Genomic DNA, 14,281 nt, shown 5'->3' on the forward strand with positions numbered 1-14,281 from the left:
CTCGGATTCTGAACACTTGCCATTCAAATTACATGGAAACGTTAATTTTGGCTTTAATCATCTGAATGACTTCCAGAATTGAGAACTGACTGTGGAATAGGCAAGGATGTTTCCACAGAGCTGCCCCAGTTTTGGCAGCTCTCCTCCTGTGTCTAAGAGTAAGTCCTCTGTATGAGAGGAGGGTGGGGTGCCATGGGCGGCCCTCCACGCCAGCCAGGCACTGGCCCACACGCGGCCTTCCACTGTACATAGGCACTGGCCCACGCGTGGCCCTCCACACCAGCCAGGCACTGCCCACGTGTGGCCCTCCACTCTACACAGGCACTGGCCCACGTGTGGCCTTCCACTCTACACAGGCACTGGCCCACGCGCGGCCCTCCACTCTACACAGGCACTGGCCCACGCGCGGCCCTCCACTCTACACAGGCACTGGCCCACGCGCGGCCCTCCACTCTACACAGGCACTGGCCCACGCGCGGCCCTCCACTCTACACAGGCACTGGCCCACACGCGGCCTTCCACTCTACACAGGCACTGGCCACGCGCGGCCCTCCACGCCAGCCACGCACTGGCCCACACGCGGCCTTCCACTCTACACAGGCACTGGCCCACGCGCGGCCCTCCACGCCAGCCACGCACTGGCCCACACGCGGCCTTCCACTCTACACAGGCACTGGCCCACGCGCGGCCCTCCACGCCAGCCACGCACTGGCCCACGTGTGGCCCTCCACTCTACACAGGCACTGGCCCACGTGTGGCCCTCCACTCTACACAGGCACTGGCCCACGCGCAGCCCTCCACTCTACACAGGCACTGGCCCACGCGCAGCCCTCCACTCTACACAGGCACTGGCCCACGTGTGGCCCTCCACTCTACACAGGCACTGGCCCACGCGTGGCCCTCCACGCCAGCCAGGCACTGGCCCACACGTGGCCCTCCACTCTACACAGGCACTGGCCCACGCGCGGCCCTCCACTCTACACAGGCACTGGCCCACGCGTGGCCCTCCACTCTACACAGGCACTGGCCCACGCGCGGCCCTCCACTCTACACAGGCACTGGCCCACGCGTGGCCCTCCACTCTACACAGGCACAGGCCCACGTGTGGCCCTCCACGCCAGCCAGGCACTGGCCTACGCGTGGCCCTCCACTCTACACAGGCACTGGCCCACGCGCGGCCCTCCACTCTACACAGGCACTGGCCCACGCGCGGCCCTCCACTCTACACAGGCACTGGCCCACGCGCGGCCCTCCACTCTACACAGGCACTGGCCCACGCGTGGCCCTCCACTCTACACAGGCACAGGCCCACGTGCGGCCCTCCACGCCAGCCAGGCACTGGCCTACGCGTGGCCCTCCACTCTACACAGGCACTGGCCCACGCGCGGCCCTCCACTCTACACAGGCACTGGCCCACGCGCGGCCCTCCACTCTACACAGGCACTGGCCCACGCGTGGCCCTCCACTCTACACAGGCACTGGCCCGCGCGCGGCCCTCCACTCTACACAGGCACTGGCCCACACGCGGCCTTCCACTCTACACAGGCACTGGCCCACGCGCGGCCCTCCACGCCAGCCACGCACTGGCCCACACGCGGCCTTCCACTCTACACAGGCACTGGCCCACGCGCGGCCCTCCACGCCAGCCACGCACTGGCCCACACGCGGCCTTCCACTCTACACAGGCACTGGCCCACGCGCGGCCCTCCACTCTACACAGGCACTGGCCCACGCGCGGCCCTCCACTCTACACAGGCACTGGCCCACGCGCGGCCTTCCACTCTACACAGGCACTGGCCCACGCGCGGCCCTCCACTCTACACAGGCACTGGCCCACGCGAGGCCCTCCACTCTACACAGGCACTGGCCCACGCGCTGCCCTCCACTCTACACAGGCACTGGCCCACGCGCGGCCCTCCACTCTACACAGGCACTGGCCCACGCGCGGCCCTCCACTCTACACAGGCACTGGCCCACGCGCGGCCCTCCACTCTACACAGGCACTGGCCCACGCGCGGCCCTCCACTCTACACAGGCACTGGCCCACACGCGGCCTTCCACTCTACACAGGCACTGGCCCACGCGCGGCCCTCCACTCTACACAGGCACTGGCCCACACGCGGCCTTCCACTCTACACAGGCACTGGCCCACGCGCGGCCCTCCACTCTACACAGGCACTGGCCCACGCGCGGCCCTCCACTCTACACAGGCACTGGCCCGCGCGCGGCCCTCCACTCTACACAGGCACTGGCCCACGCGCGGCCCTCCACTCTACACAGGCACTGGCCCACACGCGGCCTTCCACTCTACACAGGCACTGGCCCACGCGCGGCCCTCCACTCTACACAGGCACTGGCCCACACGCGGCCTTCCACTCTACACAGGCACTGGCCCACGCGCGGCCCTCCACTCTACACAGGCACTGGCCCACGCGCGGCCCTCCACTCTACACAGGCACTGGCCCGCGCGCGGCCCTCCACTCTACACAGGCACTGGCCCACGCGCGGCCCTCCACTCTACACAGGCACTGGCCCACGCGCGGCCCTCCACTCTACACAGGCACTGGCCCACGCGCGGCCCTCCACTCTACACAGGCACTGGCCCGCGCGCGGCCCTCCACTCTACACAGGCACTGGCCCACACGCGGCCTTCCACTCTACACAGGCACTGGCCCACGCGCGGCCCTCCACTCTACACAGGCACTGGCCCACACGCGGCCTTCCACTCTACACAGGCACTGGCCACGCGCGGCCCTCCACGCCAGCCACGCACTGGCCCACACGCGGCCTTCCACTCTACACAGGCACTGGCCCACGCGCGGCCCTCCACGCCAGCCACGCACTGGCCCACGCGCGGCCCTCCACTCTACACAGGCACTGGCCCGCGCGGCCCTCCACTCTACACAGGCACTGGCCCGCGCGCGGCCCTCCACGCCAGCCAATGGCGCGGTTTTGACCTGCCCCTTCTGTATGAATGATGGGATTGTTCCTCATCAAGACGCTCTTGGAATCTCCCCGTGGTGCGTGGCTTCGGTGCGCTGTGCAGCTTGGGAAGGAGGGGAAAGGACTCGGAAGAAGATGGTTCCGCTGTACTTTCTTCATTCATGACCATCCTTGGCACACTTGACACACACATTGTGAGCATTTGTACACAGACGGAATTAAATTGATTTTTCGAATAACGTAGGCTCAAATGGTATTTCTCCTAAAATTACCTTGGAGCAGAAATATGTCTCAGTGACAAGCTCTCAAATTATGAAAATCTCTTAACCCACCTGGTGAGCCTCACTGACAGTGCGCGCTGCCTTCCGCCTCGTGGAACGAAGCGAGGTCTTGTCGTAGTTTGGGCTGCTGCTTTTTGAGTGTGCCTTTTATTTTAGGGAGTCAGAATTTTATTTCGAATAATTGAATTAATTAAGGGCCTCCACCACACTATGTCCTTGGCTTTGGAGACCAGAATGAAAGTGCCCACAGAGCACTGCAGGGAAGAAGCCGTCGTGAACGCGCGTGGCTTCCGTCACCGCGAGGAGCTGGGCGCGGCGTTGCGGGTCAGGAGCGCAGCGCCGGCGGAACCCATGGCTTCCATCACCGCGAGGAGCTGGGCGCGGCGTGGCGGGTCAGGGGCACAGCGCCTGCGGGACCCATGGCTTCCATCACTCCAGAGAGTCACCTTGCTCGGTGGTGCTTGCAGTGACCGTTGGCTCATCGGCTTTGGACACACATTTTCATTTTCATGGCCTTGGGGTCGATTTCCTAGACTATGAGGGACCAGAAGGCGTCTCTTGGGCTGGGATGCGATTCCTTGTTGTGCGCAGTAAGCCTCCGAGGTGTCAGTGGCTGCGTTGGCATGGACACTGTCAAGTTGCCCTCCTGCCGTAAAATTGGAATTTCAAACAGCAAAATGGAGTGCTTTGGCAAAGTCATACATAGCTCTGGCTGAAGACCCAGGAGGCTGCGTGCGCAAGAGTGTCCTTATGCTCATTCCCAAGCTTACCCTCGATCTGCCCACGGTGCCCTTAGCAAACCACTGGATACCCAACACAAAGCCTCTAGGTCGCAGAGGGCGGGAGGTCAGGGAATCTCAGGCCCCCGGAGGAGTCCTCCCTCCCATGCCTGCTCGTGACCTTGAGATGCCCTCTAGAGCATGTTCGGCCAGTGGGAAGGTCCCCACGGGGAACCCCCATTCCTGCCCAGGGGCCCTCTCCTTTCTAGATCAGTGATGTTTGGGTTAGTAAGAGTCACTCCTGAGAAGGTGAGCACGTTGGCAAAGCACATTCACTAAACAGGAGTCGCCTCAAAAGTAACACTGCCATCCAACCGCATGGGTAGCGTGTCCCTGGAGAACACCAGAGCCATCCGCATGCTGGCGTGGCCGCCAGGGTCCCGTCTAGATGTCTGGGGAGCCTGGTAAGCGAGGAGGGAGCGGCGGCAGGTCATGGTCGTCTTTGACACGCATAGAAAACAAACCATTAACCCAAACGTCCCTCTCAAGCAATTCTTTTACTTAACGCAGGCTTTAGATGATCAATTCGTTCTCCATAGAAACTCACGGCTTTACAAACGGTGTTGAGTGTGCACCGTAAGTCATCGGGGCATTGTACGCAGGCCCTTCCATTGATACCTGTCTGTGAGAGGACTGGGCGCAGAGACAGCCATCTGTTATGGGCTTCCAATTTGTCTTTTAGACAGAAACATGGATAGATAGTCCCTAGCATTTATTTTCTTTGCAGAAATGACCGTGGAACTTGGACGTGCCTGAGGGGGCCTCGTGTGACCGGGCAGCCCCTCCGCGGGGCCTTTGTGCCGGGCCGGGCGCGGGTGGGGCTCTCCTTGGGGGTGGGGACGGCCACCACGGCTCTCCGCTCGGCACAGACCCTTCTGGACGCCGGCCCTGGGAGGCCCGCCCGGCGTGGAGTCCGGAGCTCTTGACCAGAGTGTCCGTCACAGAGGGAGGCCCGGGTAGAGCCTCGTGGTCTGCGGCCCAGCTCGCCCGACTCCACTGTGCAGACGTGACGGGGTGAGCACCCTCGGGACAGCCCCGGCTGTGTGAACCCCACGCCCGGCACGGTGCCGTGCACGGTACGAGGGTCTGTCCGTACCCTCCGTGCTCGGCTTGGAACCGCGCAGCAGACGGCGTCGGTGCTGTCCGGGGAGCAGGTGGCCTGAGCCTGCACTGCGCAGTGCGGCCTCTCGGGGGGGGGGGGGGGGGCGCCGCCCTCAGCGAGGTCCTGGCCATGCGTCCTAGCAGCTTAGACACTCACGGGGCTTGGTGCGGCCAGCTGGGCCGTGGCCCAGCCCCGTTCTCTCCTGGTGAGGTCGCGCTGCGGCCGGCTCTCTCGAGCACCCGCGTCTTCTTCTCCTGCCTCTTGCTCCCTCCTCCCCACCCAGCCCGTGTGGGGTTTTCCTGGGCGCTTCCGCTCCTCCGGAGCCGGCTGGCAAACCAGCCCCGAGCGGCGGCCCTGCCTTCCGGTCACCGAGACCTCTGCCCACCCGGCCTCGCTGCTGGGCTAACGGCTCCCGCGGAGGCCGGCCTCTCCTGGGGGCTCTCGGGGGCCGGAGTGGGGGAGAGCGGCCACTTTTCTGTTTCCGTTCTTGACCCTGGTTAAGGAAAGCCAGGAATCAGATGGGACCGAGACTCGTGGTCACCGGAGCCGAGGTGCCCCGTCCACCTTTCGCCCCCGGTAGAGCAGCCAGGGGCTCCGGGAGCCCCATGGTCACCAGGGAAGCAGGGAAGGGCTGCTGCTCAATTCCAGGCTTTCTGGGAGCGCGGAGGCGCTGAGAAGCAGGGTGGAGGGCAGGTGTGGCTCTTGGCTCTCTCTGTCCTTCCCTTCCCTGAAGTCGACGCCTAGAGCCCTCCTCGGTGGGAAGAGACAAGCGAAGGCAGCGGCTCTGTCCTCGGAAGCAGCTCGGAAGGTCTCCCCTCTGCGTTCAGGGCTGGCCGCCGCCCGGGCTCCGGAGTGGGGGGACAGACCTCGGAGGGGAGGGGCTTTGCGGTCAGCTGACAGCCCTGGCGCCCAGCTCGTCTTTGGCCGTGGGACTTGCGCTCCCCTGTAGCTGGCACGGGCAGCTGAGTACCGCGCTGCCCCCGCACAGGGGGCCTCAGCCGTCGATTCCGTCTTCCCCGAGAAAGGGGTGACAGGACCTGGGACGCCTGGAGACGGAGGCCCGCGTGGCCGTTAAGGTTTCTGCACCTGTGCAGCCATTGGGGCCGAAACGCACGTCCTCAAGCCAGCAGGGCGCTGCGCTGGTGTGCGCGAGGGGCGTGAGGGAAGTGGAGGGAGCACTGGGGAGCACTGGGGAGCACTGCACCCGCAGCGCCGCTCTTCCGGGACTCGCTCAGCCCGGCTGCCCGGTGTTGGGTGCGCGTCTCTGCAGGAACGCCGAGTGGTATTTCTCCCCGGGCATCTCCCCGGGGGGCCCGGTCTCCCACGGCCTGCCGAGCCCGTGCCCCCGGGGGCCCGAGGGCGGCGGGGGGGGGGGGGGGCCCTGTTTCTTCTCTTCCCTCTAGAAGAGGATGCATGAGCTTCCCGGACGGATGATGACGGCCCCTTGGCTTGTTTGGCACGACCGTCGCGTCTGTTGTAAAGATGGCTCAGGTGGGATGCGGTGTGTGGAAATGATCCTGGGAAACCAAAGATCAGTAGGGCGAGGAAACAGTGCCGGCCCGAGGGAGCCGAGCCAGGGTGAGAGGCTGGCATTTGGGGGTGAGGGGATCCCCAGAGAGGACAGTGAGGGAAGCAGACCTGCATGAAGGAGTTTTTATTAAAGCAAACAAGTCTTAACCCAAAGGAAAGAGAACCGCACATCCATCCAGCTAGAAGAGTTCCCACGATCCCCACACCCGCTGCAGTGCCGACAGCTGACCGGTGCCCAGTGCCGTCCACCGGACACAGCCCTGTGTATCAAGCGCACTGTACCTTAGGAGAAATGACCCAGCAGAAGGACGAAGTGACATAATCACACCTGCGCAAGACGACAGCTCCTAGGGGATCAAATGACTTCCCCGTGACTGCCCAAGCGACCTGCCCGTCTCCTCTTCCCGTGTGATCGGGGGAGCTCGAGTCTCGGGCAGTGCAGTCTCCCGGCGCCCCTCGCCCGCCGTGGCTCGTAGGCTCCGCCTCCTCCTCCCACGTGGCCGCCCGCGCCCAGCGAGGTGTCGCGTCGTCCCAGGACACGCCCCCTCGCCGCCCTGGCGGTGGCTGGCCGCGCTCTGTGCCCCGCGGGCTTCGTGGATTTGTAGTCATCTGCAGGCCAGGTCCCGACTCTTGTCGCGGTCGTGGAGTGCTCTTTCCATGGGGAGGTGGAGGCCGGCCCCCCTCTGCCTCCTGCAATGCGGCCGTGGGGGCGTCTCCACCACGACTTCCTTCCGGCCCGCTAAACGTTAGCCCCGGCACTCTGTCATTCCTTTGCACCGACTGGCTGCTCTACTTGTATGGAGAGAAATGTATCCTTGGAAACTCTTAGTGCGAGAGGAAGAGAAGACACGGGATAAGCCGGGTGGGTGCCGGCGGCTCATGCCTGTAATCCTAGCTACTCGGGAGGCTCAGATCTGAGGATCGCGGTTCAAAGCCAGCGTGAGCAGGAAAGTCCATGAGACCCTTATCTCCAATTAACCACCAGGAAAACCAGAAGTGATGCTCAAGTGGTAGAGTGCTCGCCTTGAGATGAAGAGCTCAGGAACAGCGCCCAGGCCCCAGAGTCCAAGCCCCATGGCCGACAAGAGGAGGAGGAGGAGGAGGAGGAGGAGGAGGAGGAGGAGGAGGAGGAGGAGGAGGAAGGGGAATAGAAGAAGAGGAAGGAGGAGGAGGAGGAGGAGGAGGAAGGGGAATAGAAGAAGAGGAAGGAGGAGGAGGAGGAGGAGGAGGAGGAGGAGGAGGAGGAGGAGGAGGAGGAAGGGGAATAGAAGAAGAGGAAGGAGGAGGAGGAGGAAGAGACAAAGAAGAAGAAAGACAAATGCGGGGCTCCCTTCGTTTTCAGTTTCCTAAGGGCTGTGGGGGTCCCGTGGCGCCCTCCGAAGGTGAGCCGTGGGCTCAGAGCCCTGGAGGGCCGGGCTGGCTCGCCGGCCCCCACTGCGGCTGCCGTCTCCATCCTTGAACCGTTCTCCTCCAGTCATGTCTAGTGACGGGTGGCTACTTAGGAAAGATGTGGGCTGTGTCTTTACACACGAAGGAGTTCCTTGAGTTCTGCGCCACCATTGCTTCTGTGGTCTGCAGTTTCCTCGCTGGAGGTTCCCGGCAGACGCTTGTTCTGTTGCTCTCGTCACTGCTGTGGGTGGCGGGGGTCTGGGCTCAGGCAGCCCTACTCGGAAGGCTACCACGTGTGCCGCCCCGCAGGTGCTCTGCGAGCTAGCGTCCTGCCCTGGGCCTGGGGTGGCTCAGATGGGCCTGGACAGCAGCCCCCTGTCGGGGCTCCCCTGTGTTGCTCAGATGGAGGGTCCCCAGGCTGGGCTCAGACACGGTCCCTCCGTGCCCACCGCCCACGTCGCTGGAGTTTTCAGGCCGTGTCACCACCCCCCCCCCGCCCCTCGCTCTCTCTGCTTTTCTATCTGGCGCCCCTCCCTGCTGGCCTGCTATCCCTGTGCATGCGTTTACTCCCACGTCCCTCCCAGTTCATTCTTCTTTTCTAATCCCCTCCCCCACCTTTGTTTCTAACAATCTCCTAGTTTTTCTCAGGCCAGCTCTTTAAAAAGCTCATCTTATCTAATATAATTTCTCTCATGTTTTTGTTATGGGAAGTATTTCTACTTTATAGCATAGTTCATGTTCTTTGAGGATGTCATTTATTTCCAACTCGTGAGCACTTCCGTCAGCAAGGCGGGCGTGTCCTTGGCCTGGCTTCTGCAGCTGGGAGGCGCCGGATGGCCACTACGGCTCATTCCTCCCACGGTGGTGGCCGCCCTGGGCACACCTGTCTTCATTACCTGTGTTCATGAGAGGTGATGAGGATGAGGGGCCTGGGACTGTGGCTCAACGCCGGGCCCTGCACCACCTGGGGCTGGGGGGCTGGGGTGCTGTGTTCTCAAGATCCGTCCTCTGTTTATTCATTTAGCTGTCACTCAGCCAAGGGTGACGACATGGGAGGGGAAAGTCCCTTCCACCCTTCCACCCTTCCCTTCCACCTTACCTCGCATCCTCCCTGCCTTTGTGGGCTCATGGAATATTCCAGTGAGCTGCTCAGGGGCAGCTCCTAACCCTGAGACTTCACCCAGTGAGGTTTGGGGACTCCTGGTTGCCCGGAACGTGAGAGGGGACTGCCCCGGCCAGCCCCTGGGGCAGGTGCTGTGCTGGGGACCTGCTGGGCCCGTTGTTCCCCACATCCACTTGGGGAATGGGTTCTTGGGGAAGCATCCCTCACCCTGCAGCCAGTGAAGGCGGTGCCCGAGGCCTTTTGCTCTGTTATGCCGACAGCTCCGTTTCCTTTTGTGTGTCGATCTGGGGGAGATTAGACATCCCCCAACCCTGTCGATCTTTGCTTTCATGGAGCACCACGAGGTTTGTTCTGTTTTAATCCTTAGAGTTCTCTGGATTCCTGGGTCCTGAGTCGCACGTGACTGGATCAGCCTCTTTTCTGCAGTATTCCCCCAAAAAGAACACCTGGAAAAGAGGAATGTTGTGATTATTTTTGTTACTGGGGATTGAACCCACACGGGAGATCGGCCGCCCAGCTCCATCAGTAGCTGTGACTGTCACTGTCCGCCAAGTCCCCAGTGCGCAGGTCCAAGCCGCCTTCCCCTCCGCCCTGGACAGGGGCTCACGCTGAGCTCGCAGACCCCCCGGGGAAGGTCAGGGTGGGGCCCCCACAGAGCCCGGCTGTCCTCGGTGGGCGTGCGGGTGGCTGTCAGCTCCCGGGCCCTTCCTGAGGCGTTCCCCTGTGAGCAGCCTCAGGACTTAGGGCCCAGAGTCCCTCCCAGAGATGGGCTGAGGAGGTCTTCCTTGCTGGGGGAACCTTCCAGAACTGGGCAATGCAGCCCTGAGACAAGATGGGCATTGCGCCTGGCATTGCCACCGGATGCTGCAGGGCCTGTGGACAGTGCCCCCTGCCTGGTTACCAGGACGCTGGCCTGGCGCTCAGAGCCTGGGGAGCCTGTCCCCCACGGATTCCGCCCCTGTGGAAAGAGCACATTTTCCATGAGCAGCTGAACAGCTTTGCACAGGCCTCGAGGAGCAGGGCCTCCTGGCCGACAGGGGCAGCCTCTCTCTCGGTGCCAAAGGCCCGCCAGGCCCTGACCCCGCCAGGTGTGTGGCGTGGTGGAGGGTCTGGTGCCAGTGGATCTGAAGGTCTGATGGGCTCTCGCTGGGTCCCCTCTGCCTAGGGAGCTCCTGGCATGTGATTGGCCTACATGATCATGTGATCCGTGATGGCTGGGAGGAGCAGGCAAACGCAGTCACCCTGAAGACAGGCAGGAGACCCGTCCAGTGGAATGGGCAGAGCCAGGAGGGGGTCTGGGGAGCCTTCCATCCCATGTCTTCAGAACCCAAAGGGCCCGTCAGATCAGACCTGGCCGGGGCCAGGAGATCAGGGTGGAGGAGGGCCGTGGGGCTGGAGGGCTGTGGGCGGTAAGTCACGCCGAGTTTGGAGCCAGCGAGCGGGGGGAGGTCGGGGGTCGGGGGTCAGCCCGGTCCTGCTCTCCCCAGGGATGCTAAGTCCCCGCACACCCCTGAGCCCCGTCTCTGCCCATCTTCTGGGAAGCCTGGCCTCTACAGGAAGCACAAGGGGGTGGGGTGGGAAGGGGGCCGCTGTTCCCATGAGGCCTACAGCCCGCGCCCCCCACCCTGTCCCCGGCTGGCATCGGCGCGACAGCCGGGAGTTCCCCGCGGCGGTGACCCCGCCCACAGAGATCCGTGCTGCCGCCAGCACAGGCTTTGAATCTCCGCCCGGCCAGCGCCGCGTGGGCAGAGACGAGGCCCCGCCGGAGCTGCCCGGGGGCCTGGAGCCCCTGATGGATGGACCCCAAATGCGTTACAGCCCCTAGAAGCACGCGCCGGCGGCTCACGGTGCGGAGGCTAGACACTAGGCAACACCGATCTTTCAAAGCGTGTCTCATCTGAAGATCATTCGTTACAGCGGCACGACGGGGTGTCGGCGGCCCCGCAAGGCAGGGAGATTCACGGAAACTTTGATTCCTGCAGAATTTTATACGGCGTCTAACACCAGAGTTACGGGATTGTGGCATCTTGATGATAAATTCCCAGCCAGCCCTCTTTGCAGCAAGAGAGAGCGAGCGTTTCCCTCCTCCATTAATCAGATGAGAGAAGAGATGGCTCCCAGACGAACTGGGAGAACGCCAGTGAGTGGGCAGAAGCCACTGGCGACAGCGAGGGTAAAGAGCCGGGGTCATCGCCGTGGACGCCGCCACCCTCGGTGTCACCGTCACCGGCATCTTCATCGTCACCGTCTCGCTGTCCGCAGCTTCGTCGTCGCCTCCTGGGCGTCGCCCGTCCATACCCATTGCAGAGCAGCCCTTGTGCCCACTACTGAAATGCGGCATTGCCACGTACAAAGGTCCTGAGGGCAGAGACGTCACGGGGAACTTTAAACAGATAGAGCGCGTCCTTGCTTACTCTTGTTCTCGCCACTTGAACGGGTAAGGACGGCCGTGCGGACGCCCCGCGTCTCGTCCGGTGGCTCGGGGAGGGCAGGCCCGGCCCGGATGGAGCGGCTGTGTGGACGGGAGGCGGGAGGCCGGGTGGCGTGAACGTGGCGCCACCCTGTCCGGCCCCGCTTTCCACCGCCCGGCGTCTCCCCACGGGGCCCCCGGACATACGGCCTCGTGGGCACCTCGGAAGTCTCCCAGGGTGGCCGGACGCGGACCGGAGGCTGGGCCGACCTACGCAACACGACATGGGGTGTCCGACGCCAGCCAGTCAGAGACGGGAAGGAGGGCGTTGGAGGCGAGCTGCTCCGATCGCGCGTCCGCCGCGGAGAAGGTGCCGAGCACTTCCGAAGCTTGCCCGGGGGCGCGGCACGGGCCAGCCTGCCCCGTGAGGCCCCGAAGCACCTTGACCCTGGCCGGGTCACAGGGGGCCTCTCCCCACCTCCCTGGTCCCGGCAGAGCTCTCCTGGAGCCTGAAGTGAGACGTCTAGTGTGGGCCTTGTCTCGAACCCGTCACGCCGGGGGAGGACCTTGTCGTTGAACGTGACTGCCGGGGGCAGAGCTCTCGTCCACAGCCAGGGCCTTTCCGGGAGGCAGCGTCTTCTCTCTGTGGAAGGCGGTGGTGCTCCGCGGCTCCGGTGACCGCACATCCCAAGCCGCCCTCCCTTCCGGTCTCCTCTTAAGTTCCGCCACGTGGCGGGAGACAACCGAAAGCCTTCTGTCCCCGGACTGTTCTCAAAGGGCAGTCCAGTGGGATTGCCCCCCGCAACAGGAAGCCCCTCTGTGGGCCCAGGTGTGCGGGGCCTTCAGCTCTGACCCTGCCTGGCGGTGTGCGCCTCCATTCCGTCTGGACCCTGACAGCCGGGGACCCCAGGATGCTGTGCGGGGCTGGGAGCGGGGGGGGGGGGGGGGGGGGAGGAAGGAGCACTCTGCAGAGAGAGCTGGACTTCCTCGATGGATCCTGCAGCCCCACAAGGCAGATGCGAGTGTCACCGCCCAGGAGCACATGGGGGCACCCCGGCTTCGGTGGACGTGCCCAGCAGACGGCTGACCTTGACCCTTCCAGCACCAAGGCCCGTGCCCGCCCCCTCAGGCGCGATACGGGGAGGACGCCCGCGGTTCTCGTCACGAGAGGGGATGGCCGGGTGCCTGAAGGGGAAGCAGAAGCCAAGTGACGAATCCACTCCCTCCCTGCCCCGGCAGCCGGTGTGGTTGAGGATGGGGCTGTCTGTGCCCGGGCGGCCACCCATGCCCAGGTGACTCTGGGGCGGGAATCTGGGGAGATGACGCATGTCTGAGAGTTTGGGGTACACGTAGACGTGCCCCCCGAGAGCTGGGCTGAGGGGCAGCGCTGGAAAAGGAGAGCTGGGGCTGGGGATGTCACCGCAGGCATGTTGTGGTAGGAACCCGGGGGGAGGGCGGGAGGCAAGGCGCACAGGGGCCATCGGAGGGAGGGACCCCCGCGCTCTGGAGCTCAGGCCGGAGGAACGCCGCGCGAGACTCTGGACGAGCCCAACCCCCTTCCCACCGGCCGTCATCAGACTCAGGAAGTCCCCCCACGTGACGCGTTCATCGACCGGGGTTTCGCTTGGGCCATCCGCGGTGCCGGCCCCCGTCGCGGAACCCATCGGGAGAGCGTGCTCAGCTGCCTTTCTCTCCCGCCAAAGCTCGGGCTCCCTGCACTGTTCACGAGAACATGCATGTGAATTGACGCTGCGCTTAGTGGGTACAGTCATGCAGCTGGCAGGGCATAAAAGGTAACTCGGCTAGTGTGCATTTGCTTCTGACCAGTTCTGGCCGAGCTGTCGGCCGGGTCTCTGGAAGGCACTCCGCAGCTCTGAGCGATATTTTGTTGAATAAGCGATAATATGCCATCATCAGTGCACCTGCAATGTTCCTATTAATCTTATTTCAAGTTATAACAATACAAGTCTTGTTTCCACACTTCTATTTTTAACTAATGAAAATTTATTTTACAGAAATCCTAATTATGTCCTTGCAATATTATACAATGGCAAATCCGCTGGCAATTTTCTTCTTTTTTAAAAAAAAAAATTCTGCATCATCGCAGAAGAAGCAAAGGATGTAAGCTCTCCTGAAATAGTTGGTCTATAAATAAAACCTGCTAATGGGCCAAGCAACTCTCTCTGCTCCTTTGCACATGCTGTATGACTGCCGATTTCTTCAGCTTACGGACCGGCAGGCTGAGCCCCCGTGTTCGACGTGGAATGCTGGGAGCGCTCAGCACGGGCTGCGGGCGGTGAGCGGTGCGTCCCCACAGTAATGGGGTGCACCCTTCCCGGGCAGGGTGACTGGCATGGGCAGTGTGCAGGTGTCGGATGTTGCCCCTCCCCCCAACAGGGGCTGCCATGCTCGGGGCGTGCAGAGTAAGTCACCGCGTCATGAGGAGACCTATCGAGGGCCAGCCGCGCACCGAGCGCTTCGGATCGGTGGGCCTCTCTCCTTCCGGCACGCCCGCGGAGCCCCACGCCAGCCCGGCCTGGCGAGCCGGCTCCTCGCGTCCTCTTGTCCTCCTCGGGCCCCACTGCCGGATCCTGTAGCCACCACTCTCTTGGTTCTTGGTTGGAGCCATTCCTCTGTTGGAGACGAGACCTCTCCTGGACCCCAGGGGTCTCGGTCTTTCCTGTTCCTGTGCCAGGAGAGCCACAGCTTCTGTCTTTCTCAATG

General features: G+C 63.3%; 1 protein-coding gene across 1 annotated transcript in view; it reads left to right on the forward strand.

Moving 5' to 3' along the window:
* Positions 1 to 14,281, forward strand: part of Tcerg1l (transcription elongation regulator 1 like) — a 158,566-nt gene that overhangs the window by 126,977 nt on the left and 17,308 nt on the right. The gene's annotated exons all lie outside the window — the stretch shown is intronic.

This window comes from Perognathus longimembris, chromosome 2 (assembly GCF_023159225.1).
Source record: "Perognathus longimembris pacificus isolate PPM17 chromosome 2, ASM2315922v1, whole genome shotgun sequence".
Classification (NCBI taxonomy): Eukaryota; Metazoa; Chordata; class Mammalia; order Rodentia; family Heteromyidae; genus Perognathus; species Perognathus longimembris.